General features: G+C 40.7%; 1 long non-coding RNA gene across 3 annotated transcripts in view; it reads right to left on the reverse strand.

Annotated features, from left to right (window-relative positions):
* LOC132404614 (uncharacterized) overlaps nucleotides 1–25,023 on the reverse strand; it is a 71,526-nt gene that overhangs the window by 5,601 nt on the left and 40,902 nt on the right. The window contains exons 4-5 of one of the 3 annotated variants that reach the window (XR_009515605.1): nucleotides 23,126–23,215; nucleotides 10,042–10,170 (exon numbers count right to left, since the gene is read on the reverse strand). This is a non-coding gene — a long non-coding RNA (uncharacterized LOC132404614). Of the gene's footprint in view, nucleotides 1–9,896; nucleotides 10,171–23,125; nucleotides 23,216–25,023 lie in introns of those variants that run through there. The other 2 variants (XR_009515606.1, XR_009515604.1) reach the window with 2 other exon arrangements.

Below are 25,023 nucleotides of genomic sequence, written 5' to 3' on the forward strand. Positions count from 1 at the left end.
CTCAAGGAATAACCAATTATGTTACAGCTCTCAAGACTCAACATTGAACAGTTTCAGATAATCAGCTGTTTTCGAGTTGGAACCAGCACCAGCATCAGGTTTACTATCACTGCCACGTATAGTGAAAGTTGTTGTCTTTGCAGTACAAAGAAATACATGATCTCAGAAAAAAATGTGAATTACAGAAAGTATATACATATTAAATTATTATTAATCAAATGATGCAAAGGTATAAATAAAGAAGCAGTAAGGTAGTGCTCAAGGGTTCAATGTCCAGTCAGCAATCAGCTGGCAGAGGGCAAGAGGCTGTTCCTGAATCACTGAGTGTGTGCCTTCAGGCTTCTGTACCTCCCTCCTGATGGCAACAATGAGATCAAGGCACAACGTGGGTGATGGGGGTCCTTAGTGATGGATGCTGCCTTGAAGATGTCTTGGATACTGTGGGGGCTATTGCCCGTGATGGAGGTGACTGAGTTTACAACTTTCTGCAGCTTACTTTGATCCTGTGTGATAGCACCCCCCCCCCCCCAACAATACCAGAACCGGTCAGTTCTAATTTCGTGCCTTTGACCTATAACTTTCACTCTGTTTGCCTTTCCACAAAGGCAGCCTAGTGTGTCAGTTATTTCTATCATTTTCCGTGTTCATTACAATTGGTTTGAATAAATGGGAAGGTTGATTGGAAAAGGTTTGGGATTCTTTATTCTGAATTGGTACTGATAACTATGTAGAATTTGATCAAAGTAATCTTCCTGGCTGGCAAAATTCTCACCTTCTTCCTTCTTCCTATAAGGGTAAACTTATAAGATACCTGTTTTATTTTCCAATTTATTAGCAAGGATGATGTGAAATACCATGAGATCTTTTCTGTGGGATCTACAGGACCATGAAAGCGTTTCCTCTTGATTCCAGCAAGAACTTACTTTTTTAATCTAAGAGAATTTCATGCTAAATAATGGGCTTGCTTCGGTTCATGAATTGCAAATCTAGCCCAGGGCTGAGCACTTCAACCCCACAAATCCACACCAATTGATCTACCCATCTACATTAACATGTTCCGGATGCTTTAGGAGTATCCTTCTATGCCTTGCCTACTGAAGTGTCTGCCTAAAGACCCTGTAGTGAAGAGCAGCCACCAGAGATCACTTTTCATAGCTCATCCTATTTCCCAACTTATTATTTATTCATCTGTTTACAGATGCCGTGCAGAATGAGCCCCTCCAGCCCTTTGAGCCGGGTTGCCCAGCAACCTCCAACATCCCTGATTTTACCATAATCCAGTGACTGGACAATCTACTATAAGCAAATAACCTATTTGGCACGGCTTTTGACTGTGGGAGGAAACAGGAGAACCCGGGGAGTACCCATGCATTCCATGGGGAGGACATACTTCCACAATGATTAACCTTTGTGGCTCAGTTGGATGCTACAGATTTGTCCAGTTTACTAATGGCTCCATTGAGTTTGTAACTTCTGTCAGAATCAAGTAGAATGATCTTATAGAAACATATAAAATTATGAAAGGGATAGATAAAATAGAGGAAGGAAAGTTGTTTCTACTAGTAGGTGAGACTAGAATTAGGGGATAAAGCCCCAAGATTCTGGGGAGTAAATTTAGGACAGACATGAGGAGAAACTGCTTTTCCCAGAGAGTGGTGAATCTGGAATTCTCTGCCCAATGAAGCAGTGGAGGCTCCCTCAGTAAATTTATTTAAGACAAGGTTGGAGAGCTTTTGCATAGTAGGGGAATCAAGGGTTCGGTGGAAATGAGTCCCTGGTCAGATTGAATGGCGGAGCAGACTCAATGGGCCAGCTGGCCGACTCCTGCTCCTATTTTTATGCTCTCATGTTAAGCAGTCTTCCAGTGATACCTAGGCAAATGTTAATTTTCATCATTTTTTACAAGAGATGTAGTTCAATAGATTACATTTTCTTGTCAAATCCAACCACAGCCAAATGTTTGCTCCAACTATAGCTGTGAAGGTGCCAATTCCATTAAATTTTTGCACCATCAGACGTTTTATAATGTAGGCTCATTGCATTAATAAATGAGAACTGAACTATCAAATATTTCATCTTTTGGATAATAATTTAAGTAGAATACTTTGGTAAACCTCGTGTGGAGATAAAAGTAAATCCCATGACACTATCCAAAATAGAACAGGAGCCAATCTCCAGCCGACATCCATCTCTGAATCAACATCACACGTACACTTCTGTTCCCCATTCTCATGGACATGGCCACATGACAGCGATTGCCGTGTTTTCCAATACAACACATAACCACATTTCAAAAAATTACCATCAAAGTTGACAGCAAATTCCAAAGTCGTGAAATGTTACATGGATGCAATTCCTTCCCCATTTCTTTTATTTCATCTGTCGGGCTTGGATTATATTAGGCAAACTGCTCTCAACATTCTCTGCACAAGGTTTATTGACAACTCCCACAAATGAAGAATTCCTGAGCCTGGGGCTAGGGCAGGGCTTTTGTTTCTTCACTGTTATTTCCCCATACTCCTTTCACCTGTGCTACGTGCTTTGCAGTGTGTTCCCTCCTGAATTGCCATGTTTGATGATACCTAATCTAGCACTACATAATCAACTGTGTGCTACAGATACAGCCTTATGTTAGGGGATCTCTGTATGAAAGGAAAGAAATTAAAGTATGTTTGCACGGAAATTGTTGGAATACTTGCAAACAATATTTTGTTTGACTAATGATAAAATAAATCAAAGTCAGCATGGTTTTTGTGAAGGGAAATCTTGCCAGACAAAACTGTTAGAGTTCTTTGAGGAAGTAACAAGCAGGGTGGACAAAGGAGAGGCAGTGGATGTCAGTAACTTGGATGTTCAGAAGATGTTTGATGAGGTGCCACATGTGGCTGTTTAACAAGATAAAATCCTATGGCGATACAGGAAAGTTACTGGCATGGATAGAGGAATGGATGACGGGCAAGAGGCAGTGAGGGAATAAAGGGGACCTTTTCTGGTTGGTTGCCTGTGACTAGTGGTGTTCCTCAGGGATTAGTGTTGGGACCGCTTCTTTTCACATTGTGATGCACCATCAATAACTCACACTGAGACGTAGGCGAGATATCGGCTTTTATTGACTGGAAGAAGGAACCAGGAGTGAGTGTCTATCATACAAGGTCTTGGAGACTGAGGCCGAGCGTCAGGCCGCAGGTCTCCTTTATACAGGGACCTGTGGGAGGAACCACAGGAGCAGTCAGCAGGGGCGTGTCCCGACAGGCACATAGTTCACCACACATTGTTCGTCAATGATTTAGATAATGGAATTGATGGCTTTGTGGCAAAAATTTGTGGATAATATGAAGATAGGTGGAGGGGTAGGTATTGATGAGGAAGCAATGCAATTGCAGCGGGACTTGGAAAAATTGAAAGAATGGGCAGAAAAGTGGCAGATGGAATAGTGTTGTGAAAAGTATGATAATGCATTATGGCAAAAGGAACAATGGTGAGGACTACTAGCTAAATGGAGAGCAGGTTCAAACATCAGAGGTACAGAGGGACTTTTGAGTCCTCGTGCAAGACTCCCAGAAGATTAATTTACAGGTTGAGTCTGTGGTAAAGAAGGCAAATGCAATGTTGGCATTTATTTCAAGCTGAATACAATATAAAAGCAAGGAGAAAATGCTGAGCAATTATTAGCGCTAGTCAGGCTGATTTTGGAGTATTCTCAATAGCTTAGGGACCTATATCTCGGAAAGGAAGTATTATCACTGGAGATACTCCAGAGGAGGTTCACAAAGATGATTCTGGGAATGAAGGGGTTAACATATGAGGAGTGTTTGGCAGCTTTGGGCCTGTACTCACTGGAATTTAGAAGAATGCAAGGGGGTTGTCATTCAAACCTACTGAATGTTGAAAGGACTAGATCAGGTGGATGTGGAGAGGATGTTTCCTGCAGTGGAGTGTCCAGAACCAGAAGGCACAACCTCAGAATTGAGGAGCAATCTTTTAGAACAGTGATAAGGAGGAATTTTTTTTTAGCCAGTGTGTCTGAGGAATGCTCTGCCACAGACTGCGGTGGAGGCCAAGTCCACGCATATATATAAAGCAGAAGTTGATAGTTTCCTGATCGGTCTGTGCATCTAAGGATATGACAAAAAGGCAGGTGTATGGGGTTGAGTAGGATCCGGTATCAGCCATGATGAAACAATGAAACAGCGGAGCAGACTTGATGGGCTGAATGGCCTAATTCTTATTGTCTGATGGTCTTAATACATTCGGGGGGAGGGGCGAGGTGGAGAGGGGGCGGAGAGAAGTGCACACGTTAACTCCTAATATCCTACATTAAAGTTTTATCCAAAGCCTCACATGCATAAAATAACATGCTGTCAGCCATCTTAATGTGCAGGATTCGGGAGGGAGAACCAAGATAATCAGTGGAGATGCTGCGGTCTGTGTGAGACGTCTAGAGATGATCTGAGTGCTATGGATCATAGTTTATGGAAGATCTGAAGGTTGTATTTGTTCTTCCACGTGTTCCTTTATTGATGCTGCCTCAAGCTATGACTCATTATGCATGCTAGTCAATACATTAATCTAAAATTGCCAATTATGTTTCTGCTTGCCAGTTCAACTTTTCCACTTCTTGCCTCATGGTCTTAGAAAATAGAAGAATTGTTGACGTAATCTGTCATTTCTGGCATGTCTGTTCTATAATGGGCAACATGAGAGTTTTCTATTAGTTATAAATAAGGACATTTTTCTACATTGGAAATAATCCAGGGCTTCTACACCAAAGGCAACAATCTTCCTACATCTAGACTACCATCCATCGCTGACTTTACTTATTTACTGCTGCAGAAAATTACTTTATGTTTAAACACTCCTTCTCTTACTAATTGGACTGCTTACACCCAAGAACATGCACTGGAAAACTGTTCTAATGATTTTCACATGCTGACCTTGCCAGCTTTACTCACTGTGACATCTAGCAGAGGTGCAAATACTGTACAATCAGCCAGAATGATAAAATCCAATTTTAGACCTCTCTCTCAGTACCATAGTGTGATAATCAGTTATCATAAGTCCCACAAATGCCTTATCTTGTTGCTTTTAAATATGTAATTTTTTCACCAGAAAAGAGAATTTCAAATCATGAAAATTAGAAAACAGACAGTTGTAAAATAAATAGAGGGTTTCTTCTCCTGATGGGAGAATTAGTTCAAAATATACATTACAAAGAGAATGAAAGTCAAGGTTAAATAAGATTTTTTCTCTCCAGAGGTTAGAGAAGTGCACAAAAAACTGACCCTTTATCCAGATATCGATGGACTAGTGTCAATGGCATTTCTAGTAATGGGCGTTTCCTCGAGCACTACTTCATTATTCCTTTTTTGCACTATTTATTTATATTGTAATTTATTGTAAATTAATATCTTTGCGCTGCCTCACTGCTGCAAAACAACGTACTTCACATCATATAAGACAGAGATAATAAACCTGATTCTGATTCATTTATCCCATTCCTCAGGGATTTTTCTACCAATGCAATAGCATGATTTTCAGAGAACCTGTGTAAAAATTTTAGCACAAATGTTCTAGGCCCATAGAAGTTAAAGTGTGACATATTTAAATGTATTATATCATTATTTGAGAAATAAGAGTATCGGGGGCAGGAAAAGGATATTTAAATGGAAAGTAAAAATTCTGAAGGAAGTTAAAAAGGAAACAAAATCTGATTCCATCAGCTTCCCACTAGATAAACTAGGCTGCAAATATGCTTTATAATGCTGAATCAATTTCAATTCTAACTCTGATGTTGCAAATAGATAATAGAACAACAAAACATTAATTTCTATTCACATTGTCCTAATGTTTCTGAAAATAGTCTCCTCCATTCCAGTGACTTATTATTCCATGCCTCCTAGTACTTTACCCTCTTGACCTCCCTCATGCCTGAGCCTAGCCATTAAACACAAACTTAATTATGAGATCGTGCTTACAGAAGGAGCTCGTATTAGTAATAACTTTCCTTTCACAAATTTCCTTTTTCAATATACATATAAATATGCACATACTTGGTAGATGAGATGTTTATAAAACTTTCAATTAAATGACAAGAAAAGAATTATCACAACCACACCAAAGCAAAGCCAATGGTTGGTGTTGCCTACAAGGGACACATAGTTCGAAGTCCCAAAAGCCAATCAGATTTGGGAAACCGTTAGTTTGCTGCTACCTTCCTCACAGCAGAAAGATCAATAACAAGATCCATATTGTCTACCTGGTATTCATTTCCTCAATTCAGTCTGGGGATCAAACCTAGATCCTTGATCTGTACAGCTGATGTTCTAATAGAGGAATCACAGGAATACACTGCATATCTCTGTTAATCACCTTTCCTCTGAACTCTTTATGAAACAGTAGATAAACATGCAAAAATTAAAAGCTGGATTTTAGTGTCTTCTGCTCTCATCTTTATATTCATTAGTTATTGAAACAGGAAAGATGAATATTCAGGCTGAGTGTCTAATTGGAAGAAATTCACTTGAGCATTGGAGGCAGATTTACCAGAAGCTGGTGTTTTTTAATTCCAGAGTGTTCCAAAGCTGAAAAATGCAGCTGGAATTTCAGGATTTATGCAATCTCTTTTTTTTTCTACTATATATAGAACATTAGTCATTTATGTTATTTGGCACGCATCTATCCTTGGTAACTCTGCAGAGATTTTTTTATTACATTTTATATTTTGTTCCTTTGGCTTAAATTTAAAGAAGCCATTCTTTGCATCATCATATTGCTGAGGAACTTTGCATCAGTGAGATGGATTTAGACAATTAGCCTAGGGGTCTTAAGTCTCATCAGAATGTCAAAATCTAAATGCCAGGTGAAACCTTTGAGTGTAAAATATTAACCTAAGCAAACTAACAACAGTCATGATTACACGAAGTTGGTACCTTTTATTGTCCATGCTCCTATAGAACAAAAGAAAGATAGCCGAATTTCAGAGCCAGCATCTCTTTGGATACCATTTCTTCCTAAACGTAATCTCTACAGCTAATCAGACACCAGGTGTTAAATTTACCTTGGAATCCAGGTTTTTACTACCGACATTTCAGCTGATGGAAAATAATTGCATAAAGCTATGAGATTCCAGTTTTAATTAAATAAACAAGCAGTTTTACCATAAGTGATATGTTTTCCATCAGTGTTTCGCAGTTCTTTTCAAAAAGGAACAAAGTTAAAATTCTTAAATATACATAAATAATCCCTTTGTCTGGTATTTGTATTCATGGATTGCTCCAAGTCCTGGGATTGCTGAAACAGCCAGTATTTATTCCTCTTCCCTGAGAAAGTCACGGTGAGCCATTCACTTGATCAATGCAGCCCTCCTCGTTAAGGTACTCCAAATGTGCTGTTGTAGGGGGTTCTGGGAATTAGATCCAAAGGCAGTGAAAACTTGGCAATCTAGTTCCACACCTAGATGTGACTCAGAGACTGATCCTAGATTCATTCACATTGCCATGCATCTGCACACCTCGTCCTTCGCAGGTTTGGCTGTTGCTGTTGGAGTAGGCAGGATGAGTAACTGCAGGTCATATTGTAGCCGGTGAAAGCTGCTGGCACTATGCATCAGTAGGGAACAGAATGATGTGTCAGGTTTGGACGTATAGGCATCATGCTTTGCTCTGCTTAAGAATACTGGAGCCCCAGTTATCCAGACTGCAGACTGCTGCCAAGTTCAGGCAGTTTCTGCCGGGCTGCCATCCGGCTCCTGGACTGACTACGTCCACCTCAGTGACTCCGCAGCTGTGGACTCACTTTCAGGACTCTGAAGCTTATATTCTATGTGTTATTATCTTTTATGACTATCTGCACAATTCGCCTTCTTGTGCACATTGGATGCTTGTCAGTCTTTTCGTGGATTCTGTTGTGTTTCTTTGTATTGTGGCTGCCTGCGAGAATATCAGTCTCAAGATTGTATGTTGTATACAAAATTTGATAATAAATTTGAATGTTGAGCTTTGACAAGAGAGAGTATTTCATCATGCTCCTGATCTGTAACTTGAAGGGCTTGCAGTGTCATGAGATGGCTCACTTTCCACAGGACACCCAGGTTCTGACCTGCTGCTGTAGGGTATTAACAGTTCCTGAACCTGGTGAGTAGGACCTAAGGCTTCTGTGCCTCCTGTCTGTTTGTAGTAGAGAGAAGAGGCTGTGGACTGCATGGTGGGAGTCTTTGATGACGAGCACTGCTTTCTTGTGGCAACACTTCACATAAGTGTACCCAATAGTGGGGAAGGCTTTGACTGTGATGGGGTGGGTAGTATCTGTCACTTTTGGTAGCCTCTTTCAATTCCTGACATTGCTATTTCCATATAAGGCCAAGCTGCAACCAGCACTGTGCATCTATAGAGGTTTTGTCCTTACTCAAAAGATTTGGTTTCAGAAATCATTGATCATTAGAAATATGCAAAAGTTTATAATAGCTGCTCTTAATCATCCTGAATGTTTTATTGGGAAGATCAAGGGACTGATTATAGACTTCAGGAGAGGGAACTAGAGGTCCATGGGCCAGTCAGTGCTCATCAGAGGATCAGAGGTGGAGGGGGTCAGTAACTTTAAATTCTTAGGGTGTCACTATCTCAGAGAACCTGTCCTGTACACATCATATATAATTGCAAAGAAAGCACAACAGCGCCTTTAATTCCCCAGGACTCTGCAGAAATTCAGCATGTTGTCAGAAACCTTGACAAACTTCTATAGATGTCGGGTGGGAAGTGTACTGACTTTCTAATAGAAGGCTGCCTTATGACCTGGTATGGGAACACCAATGCCTTTGAGCAGGTAATCCTACAAAAGCTAGTGGGTGCATCAAGGGTAAATCCTCCCCAACCGTTGAGCACATCTACGTGAAGCATTGGTGTAGAAAAGCAGCATCTATCATCAAAGATCCTCACCACCCAGGCCATGCCCTTTTGTCACTCCTGCCGTCAGGTAGAAGGTCCAGGTGCCTCAGGACTCTCACAACCAGGTGCAAGAACATCACTATCAGGTTCTTGAATGAAAGGGGATAACTACTCTCATCCTACTTCCAGTGTTCCCACAATTGATGGTCTCACTTTAAGGACTTTTTAACTTGTTGTATCATACTCATTATTTATTGCTATTTATTTATATTTGCACTTGCACAGTTTGTTGCTCATTGATCCCGTTTGCAGTTACTGTTTTATAGATTCGCCAAGTATGCCCACAGGAAGAAGAATATCAGGGTTGTATGTAGTGACATGTATGTACTCCGATAATAAATTTGACTTTGAACTTTGTACCTTTTTGGATTAGTATACAAAATTTCCTCCTTACTAGAAACTGTGCTCCCAATAAAGACGAGAAGTGATGCTACAATTATAAGTGGCAAGGGATTGGGGCAAAAAAAAAGTGCAGCCACAACAGGGTTAGCAGCTTCTGTGAAGGAAGAACATGGGCCAGAGGAATTTGGGCTGGTGACCACTGCCAGATCAGTAGTCAAGGCCTAATGTTCAGGGCCCCTTTAGCAGCCAGTCCGAAGCTTAAGACCTAGATTTTTGGTTCTTATATGGAGTCTTCATTGGTTATTACCTGTGAGTCCTGAGTCATTAGGAAAATTAAAGTCTGAAGACCGATCAGTGGTCTAGGTTGAAGCACAGAGGTCAATGAAAAGTCAAAAGTCAAGGCCCAATATCCAGAGGTCTGAGTCTGTGAAACTCTGAAAGTCAAAGACACAGTATCTGCAAATCCACCAGTCCAGTAGGGCTCAGGCCTGTCAGATTAGAGGACTGTGTATCTGCATGGGTGGGTGAAAGGGAGGTTCAGGGAACACACACAAAGGCCGGGCATCATCTAAGAAAAAGAAGAGTGTCGATTTTTCAGGGAGATTTCCGGCATCTGCAAATTTTCTCTTGTTTGTGAGGGAGGAACAGGGCTTGCTTTGCTGTTGTTGTTTAGACACCTGGTTTGTTGTATTCTGTGTTGCTCTTCCAAGCGTAGTGAGCATACTACATTGGTGCTGCAACGTGTGGTGATACTCACAGCTGCCCCAGGACATCCTTGGGTATGTTAGTTGTTCATGCAAACACACATTTTGCTGTGTATTTCAAGCACATGTGATAAATACATCTGAATCTGAAACTGTAACTTGGTCGTACTTTGCCCATAAACCTAAAGAGAGACAGATACATTTTTGCAGGATTTAGATCCCAATAACTTTCCATCAGACATTGCTCACCAATAAATGTGTGTCAATTAATTGGGAAAAAACAATTGATTAAGATATTCTACAAAATCTTAAATTACAAATGCAGCATTTTCTTTTGAATTTCCGTGGTTTGCCATTAAATTGCTGGATTTATAATGTAACAGGGACTTCAATTGTTTCAGGACCCTAAAGAGCATATTAATAATTCTATGTATGTTTCATAACTTTATCAATCTACATATGGGACAATACTCTCCTATCCTTGAACAGCAACTTCAGTAAGCACTTAATAGCAATGTAAATGACTTTATTTTCCCCTTGTGTTAACACTAATAGTCACATAATTCTAGAACACATGCGCTGACAGAATTTAATTTGAATAAATTTTGAGTCACCAAAGATCTTCAAAATGATATTATTAATGACACCGTTGTACATAGCCAATAACTAATTTCAAACTCCACAGCACTCTGCTTATTATAATTATTCCTTATCATTTAAATGCAAATGAATTTACAGAGGGATAAGAAAAACAGAGACACTTGAGTGGAAATATAATACAGCCATAAATAAATTCTGATGGTTGACCTCAGTCTGATAGCATGTGACTTCAGGTCAAATTGTAATATTTGTTTATTTTATTTTACTTCACAGATCCAGTTTGGCATTTTTATCCACCCCTAATCTTTATTCTCCTTTTCCTGAACTATTTGGTGAAATGTACTTTCTAACGGATTATAGTGATTAAAAATTGCTGTTGCTATGTGATTATGCCAATATTTGAACTACAGCTGAATTAATTGAGATTTCAATTGGTTCTTCCAAGAGAGTTTGGTGCCCTGTAGTATTGGAAATACCATTGCTGTTTCACTTTGACAGCTTCTTACTGATAAGCTATTGTCTTATGACATAAGGGACCAAAACTTGACAGGTTCTGTTTACAGCGCCAGAAGAGATCTTTCCCTTCTAACTGCAGATTAACAAAATTGAAACTACCTAGCCAACAAAACACCACTTATGAAAAAAAAACAGCTTTCAGATTTTGGTATTCTGCTATGCCAATTCAGTAAGAAAGGGATTATTGTTCCTATATGTGAGTGTCATTAACGAGACAGTGCTTATTGCCTATCCTTAAGTGCCCAAGTGATCTACAGAGAGAAGAAATTGTCAGGAATAAAAACTTTTTATATACCCAGAAGATTCGAAAGCACTTATAAGCCAATAGCAATGTTTTTTGAAAAGTAGTGAAGTTTGATGTTGAAAGCAAATTTAGAATCTACATGATTCCACAGTAATCAGTGAGATAATGACCAGATAATCTGTTTGTAATTTTGTTGATTGGGAGAAAAATAGTAGCTCGGACACTCCTGTTCCTCTTTGAAGTGGCATCGTGGAAGTTTTTATGCCTAAGAGGAGAGATTTAATTTAACATGTCAGCTGAAAATTGCCACTTCTGTCAGTGCAATTCTCCCCTTGTGCTACTCCAAAATGTCAGCCTGGTTACATTTTCTCTCTGAAGTGTGATTTGAAACCACAATTCTGATCTGCAGATGCTACCACAGAAAGAAATAGAAACAGGTTTTGCCCTTTATAGAGTTTATCATATACCCTGCCTTAGCATCCTGCATTACTAGCAAATTACGCTAAAGCTTATACAGTATCTCAGCTATTTTGCAGGTAAAGAAAAAACTTGATTAAGAAAAACAAGGCAAGGATTTAATAACAAAATATTTGATCTGCTTTGATTACAGTGGTCGATGGAACAGTATTGCTTAGGATGCTGGAAGGAACCCTTTTATCCTATGAATGATATCCTTTAGTTGATTTAAACTACAGGAGTAGGTTTGCCAAGAATGTAGAGCATGGAATACAAATCAGAAATATTCTCCAGCCGAAAGCACCTGGCTCTGGGCCTGTGGAGGCCTCTGTGGCCCATTTTACGATGAATGCGGACCTGCAAATGTACTTTTCCACCTTTTTATTTGTTCCCTTTAACCCTCCAGGGTCTACTATCCATTACTTCTTCCATCACTTTGCTTTTCTTTTGAAGAGTGGAGCTGGAAGAGTGCTCTGAGTAATGTGTAAACCTCTTTAAAGGCTGGTAGCTGTCTAGATCTTGTCATAGATAGATAGCATGGTATGCTCTATTACACAATATTACACAGGGCAACCATGCTATTCTGAGAATCTCACAAATAAAAAAAACTAAACATTAAGGTGCAGTTTTAACACCATTAAAATGAGGAAAATCAATCTTTCAATTAATATGCTAACAAATAGCCAAAGAGAGAATGTCTTCCATACAGTCATCATTATATTATGCTAATGGAAACATAATAAATCAGCAGTGCCATAGTAATCACCGGAATTCCATTCAGGTGTCAAAGGTGACGGGGAGAAGGCAGTAGAATGGGTCTGAGAGGGATAATAAATCAGCCATGACAGATTGACAGAGCAGATTCGATGGGCCGAATGGCTTAGTTATGCTCCTATGTCTTAAGGTCTTATACAATAATCAGCTGCCACTCTTTGTGGTCACAGAATTCGGTTCTGTTGTACCTATTGTTTGGGGTGATAAAGAAGGGAAAGTGAGTGAGATTTAGTAGGAATATAACAACTACCTGGTCTCTTTGCTGTCACAGATTACACACTCTCTAACGATAGCTCCACTTGTATTGCCAGGGTAAGGGGTATGGGGGGGACAAGCCATTGAAATTGTAGTTTGATGCTGCCAGCACTGGCTATGTCAAACTTTCTGCAAGTGAGGTGGAGGAGATTCAGTGAGAGTCATACAATGTTTAAAGTCATAGAGTCATAGTAAAGTACAGTTTGGCCCATCTTTTCCATGCTGACCCATTTGAAATGCCTAGTTCCAGCAACGTGAACCCAGACCATTGCTCTCCATACCCCTCCTATCCATGTCACTATCCAAATTTCTCTTAAACATTGAAATCAAGCTCACACGTACCACTTGCACTGGCAGCTCCTTCCACACTCTCATAACCCTCTAAGTGGAAAGAGTTTCCCCTCATGTTTCCCTTAAACTCTTCACATTTCACTCTTAACTCATGATGAACCAATATACAGGAGGGAGACTGAAAAATTGGCTGAGTGGTGTCACAACAACCATCTCTCACTCAATATCAGCAAGAACAAGGAATTAATTGTAAACTTCAGAAGAGGGGAAAATGAGGTCCATGAGCCAGACCTTATCAGGGGATCAGAGGTAGAAAGGGTCAGTAGCATAAAATTCATTGGTATTCATATCTTAGAGGGCTTGTCCTGGACAAATCATATACATGTAATTGCAAAGAAAGCATGCCAGTGCCTCAACTCCCTTAGGAGTCTGCAGAGATTTGTTATGACATCAAAAGCTTCGGCAAACCTCGATGAATATGTAGTGGAGAGTGTATTGACTGGATGCATCACGGCATGGTATGGGAGCACCAATGCCTTTGAATGGGAAATCCTACAAAAAGTATAGGATTTGGCCCAGTATGTCACAGGTAAAGCCCTCCCAACCATTGAGCACATCTACATGAAATGTTGTAGAAAAGCAGCATCCGTCATCAGAGATCCTCACCACCCAGACCATGCTCTTTTATCACTGCTGTCATCAGGTAGAAGGTACAAGAGTCTCAGGACTCACACCACCAGGTTCAAGAACAATTAATACCCCTCAACCATCAGGCTCTTGAACAAAAGGGAATAACTACACTCGGCTATTGAGGAGTTCCCACAACCAATTATCTCACTTTAAGGACTCTTTATCTTATTATTTCATGTTCTTGTTATCAATGCTATTTATTTATATTTGCATTTGCATAGTTTGTTGTCTATTATGTTCCACTTGATCTTTCATTCATCCTGTTTACAGTTACTATTCTATAGATTTGCTGAATATGCCCGCAGGAAAAAGAATCTCAGGACTGTATGTGATGACATATACTGTACGTACTCTAATAATAAAACTTACTTTGAACTTTGAATTCTAGTTATAGTCCCACCCAATCTCAGTGGAAATAGCCTGCTTGCATTTATCCTGTCTATACCCTTCATAATTTTGTATACCTCTATCAAATCTCCCCTCAGTCTTCTATGTTCCAAGCAATGAAGTCTTAGCCTATTCAATTTTTCTTTATATCACAGGTACTCCAGTCCTGGCAACATCCTTGTAAATTTTCTCTGTACTCTTTCAACCTTATTTACCTCTTTCCTGTAGGTAGGTGCAGAAATAGTAGCAGAACTAGGCCATTTGGCCTATCAAGTCTGCTCTGCTATTTCATCATGGCTGATCCAATTTTCCTTCCTGCCCCAATCCCTTTAAGCCCTGACCAATCTAGAATCTATCAACCTCTGCCTTAAATATACATAAAGATGGCCTCTACAGCTGCCTATGGCAAAGAATTCCACAGATTCACCACTCACTGGCTAAAGAAATCCCTCTTTATCTCTGCTGTAAAAGGATGCTCCTCTATTATGAGGAGTGTCCTCTGACTTTAAACTCTCCCATTGTAGGAAACATCCTCTCCACATCCAGTCTATCAAAGCCTTTCACCATTCTATGCATTTCAATTAGGTCACCCCTCATTCTTCTGCATTCTAGTGAAAATAGGCCCGATACCATCTACATTTACAACCCTGTCTACCAGTGACGCCACTTTCAATGAATTATGGACCTGTATTCCCAGATCTCCTTGTTCTACCACACTCCTCAGTGCCCCACCGCTCACTGTATAAGACCTACCCTGGCTGATCCCACCAAAGTGACACCTCACACTTATCTGTATTAAATTCCATCTACCATTTTTCAGTCTATTTTTCTAGCTGGTCCAGATCCCACTGCAAGCTCTGATACTCGCTGTTTACTACACACCCAATCTTGGTGTCATCCGCAAATCTGCTCTCTAGTTAACCAGATGTCATCATTATCATCCAGATCATTGATATAGATGACAAACATCAAAGATTATATACGATGTAGATTATATATTTGTCAAATATTACGCACAAGCTGTGCGATATGGATGTAAGGCTCAGTTTAGGGCCGAAGTGTTTGGATGTGGTGTGCACATGAAGGTAGGTCTCAATAGTAAATTGATTGAGACGAATGCAGAAGGTAAGCAATGGCTGCCTGCTTTTGATCACTGAGGATCGCTCTGGCACGCTAATGGAGAGAAGACAGCCTGCCACTGTGCCCGGAGAATACTACCCAAGTTTTCTGTGTTTTGGATGTGAACTTGCACTATAGACTTTTATCGGCCCTACAGTTTTTTGTATTCTGTGTTTTTTGCCCAATCTTTCTCGTATTTTTGTGCGGGGAGGGGGGTTTTGGGGTTGATCATTGTGCTGCCTTTTTTTTTTCTTTCTTGGTTTCATGACTACCTAGAGAAGAATTTCCAAGTGGTATACTTTGATAAGTCAACCTTTGACATTGTTGAAAGTTGAGTAGTAGAACACATAGCACTGACCTACCGTTTGCTAATGGTGCAGTTGTTGGGAATTAGGGTTTGAACATCTCTCAATTGACCTCAGCTACATGTGCAAAGCCATAAACATTTTTCCACATTGTATCAATGTCACTGGAGCTTATTTGCAGCCTCACCGCTCCCCTACCACTATGCTGACCGTGATTGTCTTCTTTTATTGTTGGTGAAGGAGTTTCTTCTTCCCTCCTCCTTCAAAGTTCAAAGTACATTCATTATCAGAGTACATATATGTCACCATATACAAGCATGAGATCCATTTTCTTGCGGGCACAGTCAATAAATCTAAAATAGAATAATAAGCATAATAGAATCAATGAAAGACATGACTAACTTGGGTGTTTGACCAGTGTGCAAAAGACACAAACTATGAGAAAGAATAATTAATTGATAGATAGATAGATAGATAGATAGATAGATAGATAGATAGATAGATAGATAGATAGATAGATAGATAGATAAATAAGCAAGCAACCAAGCAATAAGTATCATGAACATGGGATGAAGAGTCTTGAAAGTGAGTCCATAGGTTGTTGGAACATTACAAAGACGGGGCAAGCAAAGTTGAGTCAAGTTACCCCCTTTGGTTCAACAGCCTGATGGTTGGGGAGTAATAACTATTCCTGAACCTGATGGTGTGAGGCCTGTGGCTCCTGTACCTTCTACCTGATGGCAGCAGTGAGAAGAGAGCATGTCCTGGGTGGTGGTTGTACCTGATGATGGATGCTGTTTTCCTGCAGCAATGTTTCATGTAGACGTGCTCAGTGGTGGAGAGGGCTTTACCCATGATGGACTGGGCCATATTCACTATTGCTTGTAGGATTTTTTTGAGAGTAATTTGGGCAGTGGACGAATCATCCCTCTTGAGTTTCTTGATTGCGATACTTGAGATTCAGTGCCACACAACCCACTCGACTTTGATCTGGCCCACACCTTCATTAACCAGGTTCAGCACCTGCCTTTATTGCATTTTGCACCTCCTTACACAAGACATCAGATTTGTGGGGGTGGGGTCAGGGTTAATCGGGGGATGTGCCTAGGGTTATTGGGGGATGTGTACCCCCTTGGACCTTAATATTAGGTTTGTGGGTAGGACTGGTGGATGTACATGTGGGGTTGGGAGTGATAAGGTTATGGAGTTTAGTGCGGTGGGGATCAGGGGTTCTGGCGGAGAAGGTAGTGTAGTGGCTGTGGGTTCATGGGGGTGTGGTCAGGGTTAATCAGGGTGTGCCTTGGGTTAGTGAGGGTGTGTGCACCCTTGGACATGATTAAGTTTGAGGGTAGGACTGGTGGATGTATATGTGGGGCTAGGAGAGATAAGGTTGTGGAATTTTGTGTAGTGAGTTATGAGGAGCTATTTTTAGGAGGAAGTTCCCAGTGCTTCAAAAAGGCAATATTATACCACTGCTTAAGTAGAATAATGTCAGCTGCCTTAATGACTATCACCTGGTAGCACTCACATTGACAGTGATGAAATGCTTTGAGAGGTTGGTCATGACTAGAGTGAACTCCTGCCTCAGCAAGGACCTGGACCCATTGCAGTTTGCCTATCGTCACAATAGGTCAATGGCTGTCCACATGGCTTTAGACCACCTGAACAACACAAACACCTACGTCAGGATGCTGTTCATTGACTATAGCTCAGCATTTAATACCATCATTGCCACAATCCTGATTAAGAAGTTACAGAACCTGGGCGTCTGTACCTTCCTCTGTACCTCCCTTGACTTCCTAACCGGAAGACCACAATCTGTGCGGATTGGTGATAACATATCCTTCTTGCTGACGATCAACACTGGTGCACCTCAGGGGTGTGTTCTTAGCTCACTGTCTACTCTGTATATACCCATGACTGTTTGGCTAGGCATAGATCAAACACCATTGATAAATTTGCTGATTGTACAACCATTGCTGATAGAATCTCATGTGGTGACGAGTGGGTGTGCATGAGTGAGATATGCCAACTAGTGGAGTGGAGCCAGAGCAACAACTGGGCATTCAATGTCAGTAAGATGAAAGAGCTGATTGTGGACTTCGAGAAGGGTAAGACAAAGGAACACATACCAATCGTCGTAGAGGGATCAGAAGTGGAGAGAGTGAGCAGCTTCAAGTTCCTGGGTGTCAACATCTCTGCGGATCTAACCTGGTCCCAACATATTGATGCAGTTATAAAGAAGGCAGGACAGCGGCTATACTTTATTAGGAGTTTGAAGAGACTTGGCATGTCAACAAATACACTCAGAAACTTCTATAGTTGTACCATGGAAAGCATTCTGACAGGCTGCATCACTGTCTGGTATGGGGGGGGAGGGGGGGGGAGGGGCCACTGCACAGGACCGAAATCAAGTCTGCTCTGTCTTGGGTACTAGCTTACAAAGTATCCAGGACATCTTCAGTGAGTGGTGCCTCAGAAAGGTAGTGTCCATTATTAAAGACCTCCAGTACCCAGGGCATGCCCTTTTCTCACTGTTACCATCAGGTAGGAGATACAGAAGCCTGAAGGCACACACTCAGCGATTCAGGAACAGCTTCTTCCCCTCTGCCATCCGATTCCTAAATGGACATTGAATCTTTGAACACTACCTCACTTTTTTAATATACAGTATTTCTGTTTTTGCATGCTTTTTAATTGATTTACTTGTTTGTTTATTATTATTATCTTTATTTTATTTATTATTTTTTCTCTCTCTGCTAGATTATGTTTTGCATTGAACTGCTGCTGCTAAGTTAACAAATTTCATATCATATCCCAATGATAATAAGCCTGATTCTGATTTTCTTTTCAAGGGTATTAGTGTTTCTGTACCAGGCTGTGATGCAGCCAGTCAATATACTCTCCACCACACATCTAAAGATTTTTGTCAAAGTTTCAGATGTCATGCTGGGTCTTCACAAACTCCAAAGGAAGTAGAGGCACTGCTGCGCTTTCTTCATAATTGCACTTATGTGCTGGGCCCAGGACAGGTCCTCCAAAATAATATCACTGAGGAATTTAAAATTGCTGACTCTCTCCACCTCTGATCTTCCCATCAGAACTGACTCATGGACCTCTGGTTTCCTCCTTCTGAAGTCAATAATCAGCTCCCTGATCTTGCTGACATTGAGTAACAGGTAGTTATTGTGCCACCACTCAGCCTGATTTTCAATCTCTCTCTTACATACTAATTCATCACCACATTTGATTTGGCCTATGACAATGGTGTCGTCAACAAATTTGAATATGGCATTGGAGCTGTACTTAATTATACAGTCATAAGTGTAAAGCGAGTAGAGCAGGGGGCTCAGCTCACTGCTGTGTGGTGTACTTGTGCTGATGAAGATCATGGAGGAGATGTTGTTGCCAATCCAAAGTGAATGGGGTCTGCAAATGAGGAAATCCGTGATCCAAATCCACAAGGAGGCATTGAGGCTAAGATTTTGAAGCTTATTGTTAGTTTTCACGGGATAATGGTATTGAATGCTGAGCTGTAGTCATAAAGAACATTCTGATATAGGCACCTTTTCTGCCTAGACGTTCCAGGATTGAGTAACGAGGCAGTGAGATGGCATCTGCTGTGGACCTGGAGCCAAAATGGGGCGAGCCCAAGTGGCTTCTCAGGCAGGAGTCGATATGTCAACCAAGTGCTCCAATTACCACCGATACATCTAAGTACAGTGAAACATGACTGGCCTGTATTCTAATAATCTCCTAAAGCCTCTGAAGTGAAGGTACATAACAGTCCAACCACAAAGCATGATGCACAAGAGGGACGAGTGGATTTTTGTTCCTGTGAGCTAGATTCAACTGTTACAAGGAACTGAAATATTATGGCCAGCAGCAAAGTGCTGTGGTTACGTCTAGCCTTGCAAACTACTTGCTGATAATTATCCTTCTGATACTGGGTCAACCTCTTCCGATCTAATCTCAGCATGTCTTTTGTCCTTCCATTCTTACACAATTCTCTCTACTGATTCCAGCCCTATCCCTTTTCTGAGCTCTGATCCACTCCTGTGCATTCAGTAATGTGTAATGGTGACCATGTGAAACTACTGTATTACAATAAAAAATTCTGATTCACAATTCGACAATGTTCATAGAAGAAAGCCGATTAATCTTAATAGATCTGTGCTCTCTGTCGCTTCTGTGGTGCAATTAGAGATAGACAATAAATTACAGCCTTGATACCAACATACATCTGTAAGATGTGAATAAATCTAAAAGTAATAATTTCCAAATGTCCCTGTTACCTTTACCTCCACGATCTCTGAAACCCGACCTAAAATTAATAGTGCTACAGAATAGAGTAATACAGCAAAGAAACAAGCCTGTGTTCCATTTGTCTGTGTTTGACCCATATCCCTTTAAGCTCTGTTTCCTATCCATGTACCTAACTAAATGATTATTAAATGTTGTAATTGTACCTGCCAAATCTATTGGCAGCTTATTCCAAATACCCACCACCTTCTGGAAAAACTTTTGCCTCAGATTGACTTAAATCTTTCCCCACTCAGCTTAAACCTATTCCCTCTAGTTTTATGGGCACTTGCATGGGCCCTAGCTATGCCTGCCTCTTCGTGGGTATGTGGAACAGTCTATGCTCCAAATCTATACTGGCACCACTCCCCAACTTTTCCTTTGATACATTGACGACTACTTTGGTGCAGCTTCTTGCACCCATGCTGAGCTCGTCAATTTCATTGACTTTGCCTCTAACTTTCACCCAGCCCTCAAATTCACTTGGTCCATCTGGGACACTTCTCTCCCCTTTCTCGATCTCTCGGTCTCCATCTCTGGAGATAGACTGTCTACTGACATCTTCTATAAACCCACTGACTCCCATAACTACCCTGATTATACCTCTTCCCACCCTGCCAAATGTAAAAATGCTATTCCCTATTCCCCGTTCCTCCGTCTCTGCCGCATCTGCTCCCAGGATGAGGCTTTCCATTCTAGGACATCCCAAATGTCCCCTTTCTTTAAGAATTGTGGTTTCCCTTCTGCCGTCATCAATGATGCCCTCACCCGCATCTCCTCCATTTCCCGCACTTCGGCCCTCACCCCATCCTCACGTCACCACAACAGGGACTGTGTCCCCCTTGTCCTCACCTTTCACCCCACCAGTCTCCGGATCCAGCATATTATCCTCCGAAACTTCCGCCACCCTTAATAGGACCCCACCACTAAGGACATCTTTCCCTCTCTACCCCTCTCTGCTTTTCGCAGGGATCGTTCCCTCCGTGACTGCCTGGTCCACTCGTCCCTCCCCACAGAACTTCCACCTGGTACTTATCCCTGCAATCGCAAGTGTTACACCTGTCCCTATACCTGCTCTCTTACCACCATTCAGGGCCCTAAACAGTCCTTCCAAGTGAGGCAACACTTCAATTGTGAGTCTGTTGGGGTCATCTATCGCATCCGGTGCTCCTGGTGCGGCCTCCTCTACATCGGCGAGACCCGACGCAGATTGGGGGACTGCTTCGTTGAGCACCTACGCTCCGTCCGTTACAACAGACAGGATCTCCCGGTTGCCACCCACTTCAACTCTCCTTCACATTCCCATTTGGATATGTCCATACATGGCCTCCTCTACTGCCATGATGAGGCCAAACTCAGGTTGGAGGAGCAACACCTCATATACCGTCTGGGTAGTCTCCAGCCCCTTGGCATGAACATTGAATTCTCCAACTTCCAGTAATTCCCTCCCTCTTCCTTCCCCCATCCCACCTTCACTCTGCCTCCTCTTCTAGCTGCCTGTCACCACTCATGATTCTGCCCTCTTCTATTACCCATAGTGCTTTCCGCTTAGATTCTTTCTTCACCTCTCCTGCCTATCCCCTCCCTGCTTCCCCTCCCCCACCTCTTGATCTTTCCTCTGATTGGTTTTCCACCCTCCCCCCACCTTCTTTATATGGCCCCTGCCCCCTCCTTCTTCAGTCTTGACCAAGGGTCTCGGCCCGAAACGTTGACTGCTCATTTCAACGGATGCTGCCCGACCTGCTGAGTTCATCCAGCTTTTGTACATCTTGATTTGACCACGGCATCTGCAGTGTACTTTGTATCTGCCCTTTAGTTTTAGACTTCCCTGCCCTTGGAAAAAGACTGTGGCAGTCTATCTACATCTATTAAAATATTATAAACCTGTGTGAGGTTTATAACCTCAGTCTCCACTATTCCAATGAAAACAGCTCCAGCCTTTCCAATTTCTCCTTGTAGCTCCAGCCCTCTAGTTCAGGCAACATTCCTATGAAGCTTTTCTGCACCCTCTTGAGCTTAATTATATCCTTCCTACAATGTGGCATCCAAAAAGCACCCAATATTCAAGTGCAGTCTACCGAATGATTTGAATAACTGTAATGTCTCGATTCTACTCCCATATTCACTCAGAAGTTACTTCATTGACCCACATGTTTTGGTCATGTCCCACCTTATATAACTATTGGAAGGACATATTTGCTATCATTTCCTCAGTTTGGAATATTGATTTACAACCCCATTTTATCACTGCAATTTTTGGTATACCAATTGAGGATGGTAGTCGATTTTCCCCTCCAATTAGACGAATGATCGCCTTTGCAACTCTAATGGCTAGAAGGTCTATATTACAAAATTGGAAAGAAGTAAACCCTCCTACCACGTTTCAGTGGTTCTCTCAAACTATTTCTTGTTTGAGCTTAGAAAAAATTAGAAGTACTATTTTTGATCCATCAATTAAATTTGAAGAAACTTGGGGACTGTTTATTCGACATTTTCATATGAGTTAATTTGACCTCTTCTGGACCTTTTCTCTTTTTATCCTTGTTCTGGTATGGAGTTCCGGAGTTCTTGACACTATCATGTACATATAAACTATTATTATTGCCCATGTTAGTCTAGGTTTAAAAAAAATAAAAAAATAATAAAATAAAATTTAAAAAAACCTGTAATGTGATATCCAACTCAATGCCTCAGTAAATATCTGCCTTATTCACCATTCTGTCTACCTGTGTCACCCACTTTCAGAGAACTAGATACTTATACCATAAGGTCTTGCTGTTCAACAATGAATGCAGGCCCTGAAGATTATTAATGAACAATGAGCCCTTGGGAAATATACTCTCTTTGCTTGCTCTGGCAAAGGCTTTATTTCATGCAAGGCCAATAAACTGGCACACGTCAGCTGAGGACTTTTAAATGTATTTGTGTTATTCCATTTTCTTTTGGGCCACCGTTTAGCCTTCATTTTCAAGCATGGAGGTTTAGAAGAGAAGTAAATAAGCAAAATAGATTTGACTAAAAATATTCTACAATTGCAGCCTGTAAATGGTGCAACTATTATAGATGACTACTAAATGTCTCAGTTTTATTACATATACAAGGTTAGATATAAACACGGACAGAGGATTTGGAATAGAACTACACATGTCCATGCTCTTCAGCCTATTGTGCCTATGCCAGCCATAATATCAAACTGACCTCATCCCATTTGCCTGCACGGTCAGAATCCCTCTAATCAATGCTTGTTCACGTGTATGTCCAAATGCCTCCAAAACATTTCTATCGTATCTGCAAGATAAGTACAACTTTCGATTAGATCACAACATATTCAACTAGATTATTATCAATCAGTTATGAGCAGCTCATACTACAAAACTAACAGCCTGAAAATCTTGAGACACCCTCTGGCCTTCCAACATGAAATGCAATATGAACTTATGCTATAAACTGGCACGCATCAGCTTAGGACTTTTAAACATATTTGTTCCAGGAGAGCAAACTTATCAAATCGACTTTCTCGTTGTCCTAAACCTAGAGGAAGACCGGCATTATTAGGAAAGTGGAATGAGGCATCTGAAACTTTGTATCTGCTCGGCTCACTAAACCTGCCAAGATTTGGCTAATCCTTCATTATTATTTATTTACTAATATAATTTCATTGAACAACTTCGAAGAACTCTCAAAATGTTGAATGATTGTCTACTAAGCTGATATACGTGATTGCAAATGTTTTTTAGAAATAAAACCATAGCACTTGTACTTGTGCTGCAGTAGCTGATGTTTAATATGGCTTGTTACATGTCACCAGATGACTTTATTTCAACAAAACAAAATGTCTTCACTGCATTAATTTCAGCATGATTCAACAACAATCCCAAGAGTTCTTGAAACAGATGCAGCCGTACTAATTAGTTGTGCTGCTTTTCCTACAGCCCTTTGTAAAATCAACACCTTTTGAAGCTGATTCTCTGGGGTTAACAATAACCCTTGCGTCGCATTACAGAATGTGCTATATGACTTTGAGAAGAGAAAATGCAATGAACAGTGACTGCACACCCCATTACTCCACCAAAAGCCCACTACACAAGTGGTATGGCAGATGTGTTCTTACACTACATAAATGCGAATACAATCCCCAAACTATTCTAATCACCTTAGAAATCAAAATGCAGACTCGTGCATCTACAAGAATTACTATCTTATTCATTATGATCTAACAGAGATCTTAATTTACATTTGTCTTACAAATTCTGCACTCAGATCTATTCACTTATTTATCACTTGTTATAAGCCATGGAAATCACATACATATCTTGATACTTGATGTATTAGAAGAGACTTCTTTGTTCCCATCTAGTTTATCGCCATGTCAACAATGATTAATTCATCTTCAGTGCTAACACATATATTTCATTTAGTACTTCTAACCAATTTAATCATACACTACCTTTGAAATTATTCCATAATAAATTGGTAACTTTTCTCTGATGGTTTTCTGTTTCAGAATTGGTTTGTACGTGTGCATTCATTTTCATTAATGAATGTTTTTTATGTTGTACCTCATTTAACCTAAACTTAAAGAGACTTCCTAACTCTTCCAGAGAAAGGTTTCTGGTTGTCATCTTGTGATATGATTGAAACCAATTCCCGTCTCTTTATTAAACCTTAGCATGGTCTATGCCAAAGTGTAAGGCCATTATACTTATAAATAATACATCCACTGTAATTTAATACATAAACTATGCCTACTGTAAACCAAATTTGACAATCTTCATTTCATAGTCTCCAAAAAAGATTGCTTTTGTGTTACTTACAATTCCCAGTTTATTAAGGTTCAACAGTTATTAAATTTTAGTTCAGTACAGTTCGAGAGTAACCAATCATTCTCACAGGATTCAGCAATTTCCCATCACGGACTAAAGAAGTGTAGGTGACAACATTAGATTGAGAACTGGATTTTTCTCTGATTTCTGCTGACGAGATTTTAACTCCTCAGAAAGTGCATCAATTAACTAATATGGTAACCATGATTTTTTCCCCAAATTAGGTCAGATTCAAACATTTACATGCTCTTTTACCCCAGGGTTCAGAAGTGC

Source organism: Hypanus sabinus, chromosome 14, assembly GCF_030144855.1.
Source record: "Hypanus sabinus isolate sHypSab1 chromosome 14, sHypSab1.hap1, whole genome shotgun sequence".
Taxonomy (NCBI): Eukaryota; Metazoa; Chordata; class Chondrichthyes; order Myliobatiformes; family Dasyatidae; genus Hypanus; species Hypanus sabinus.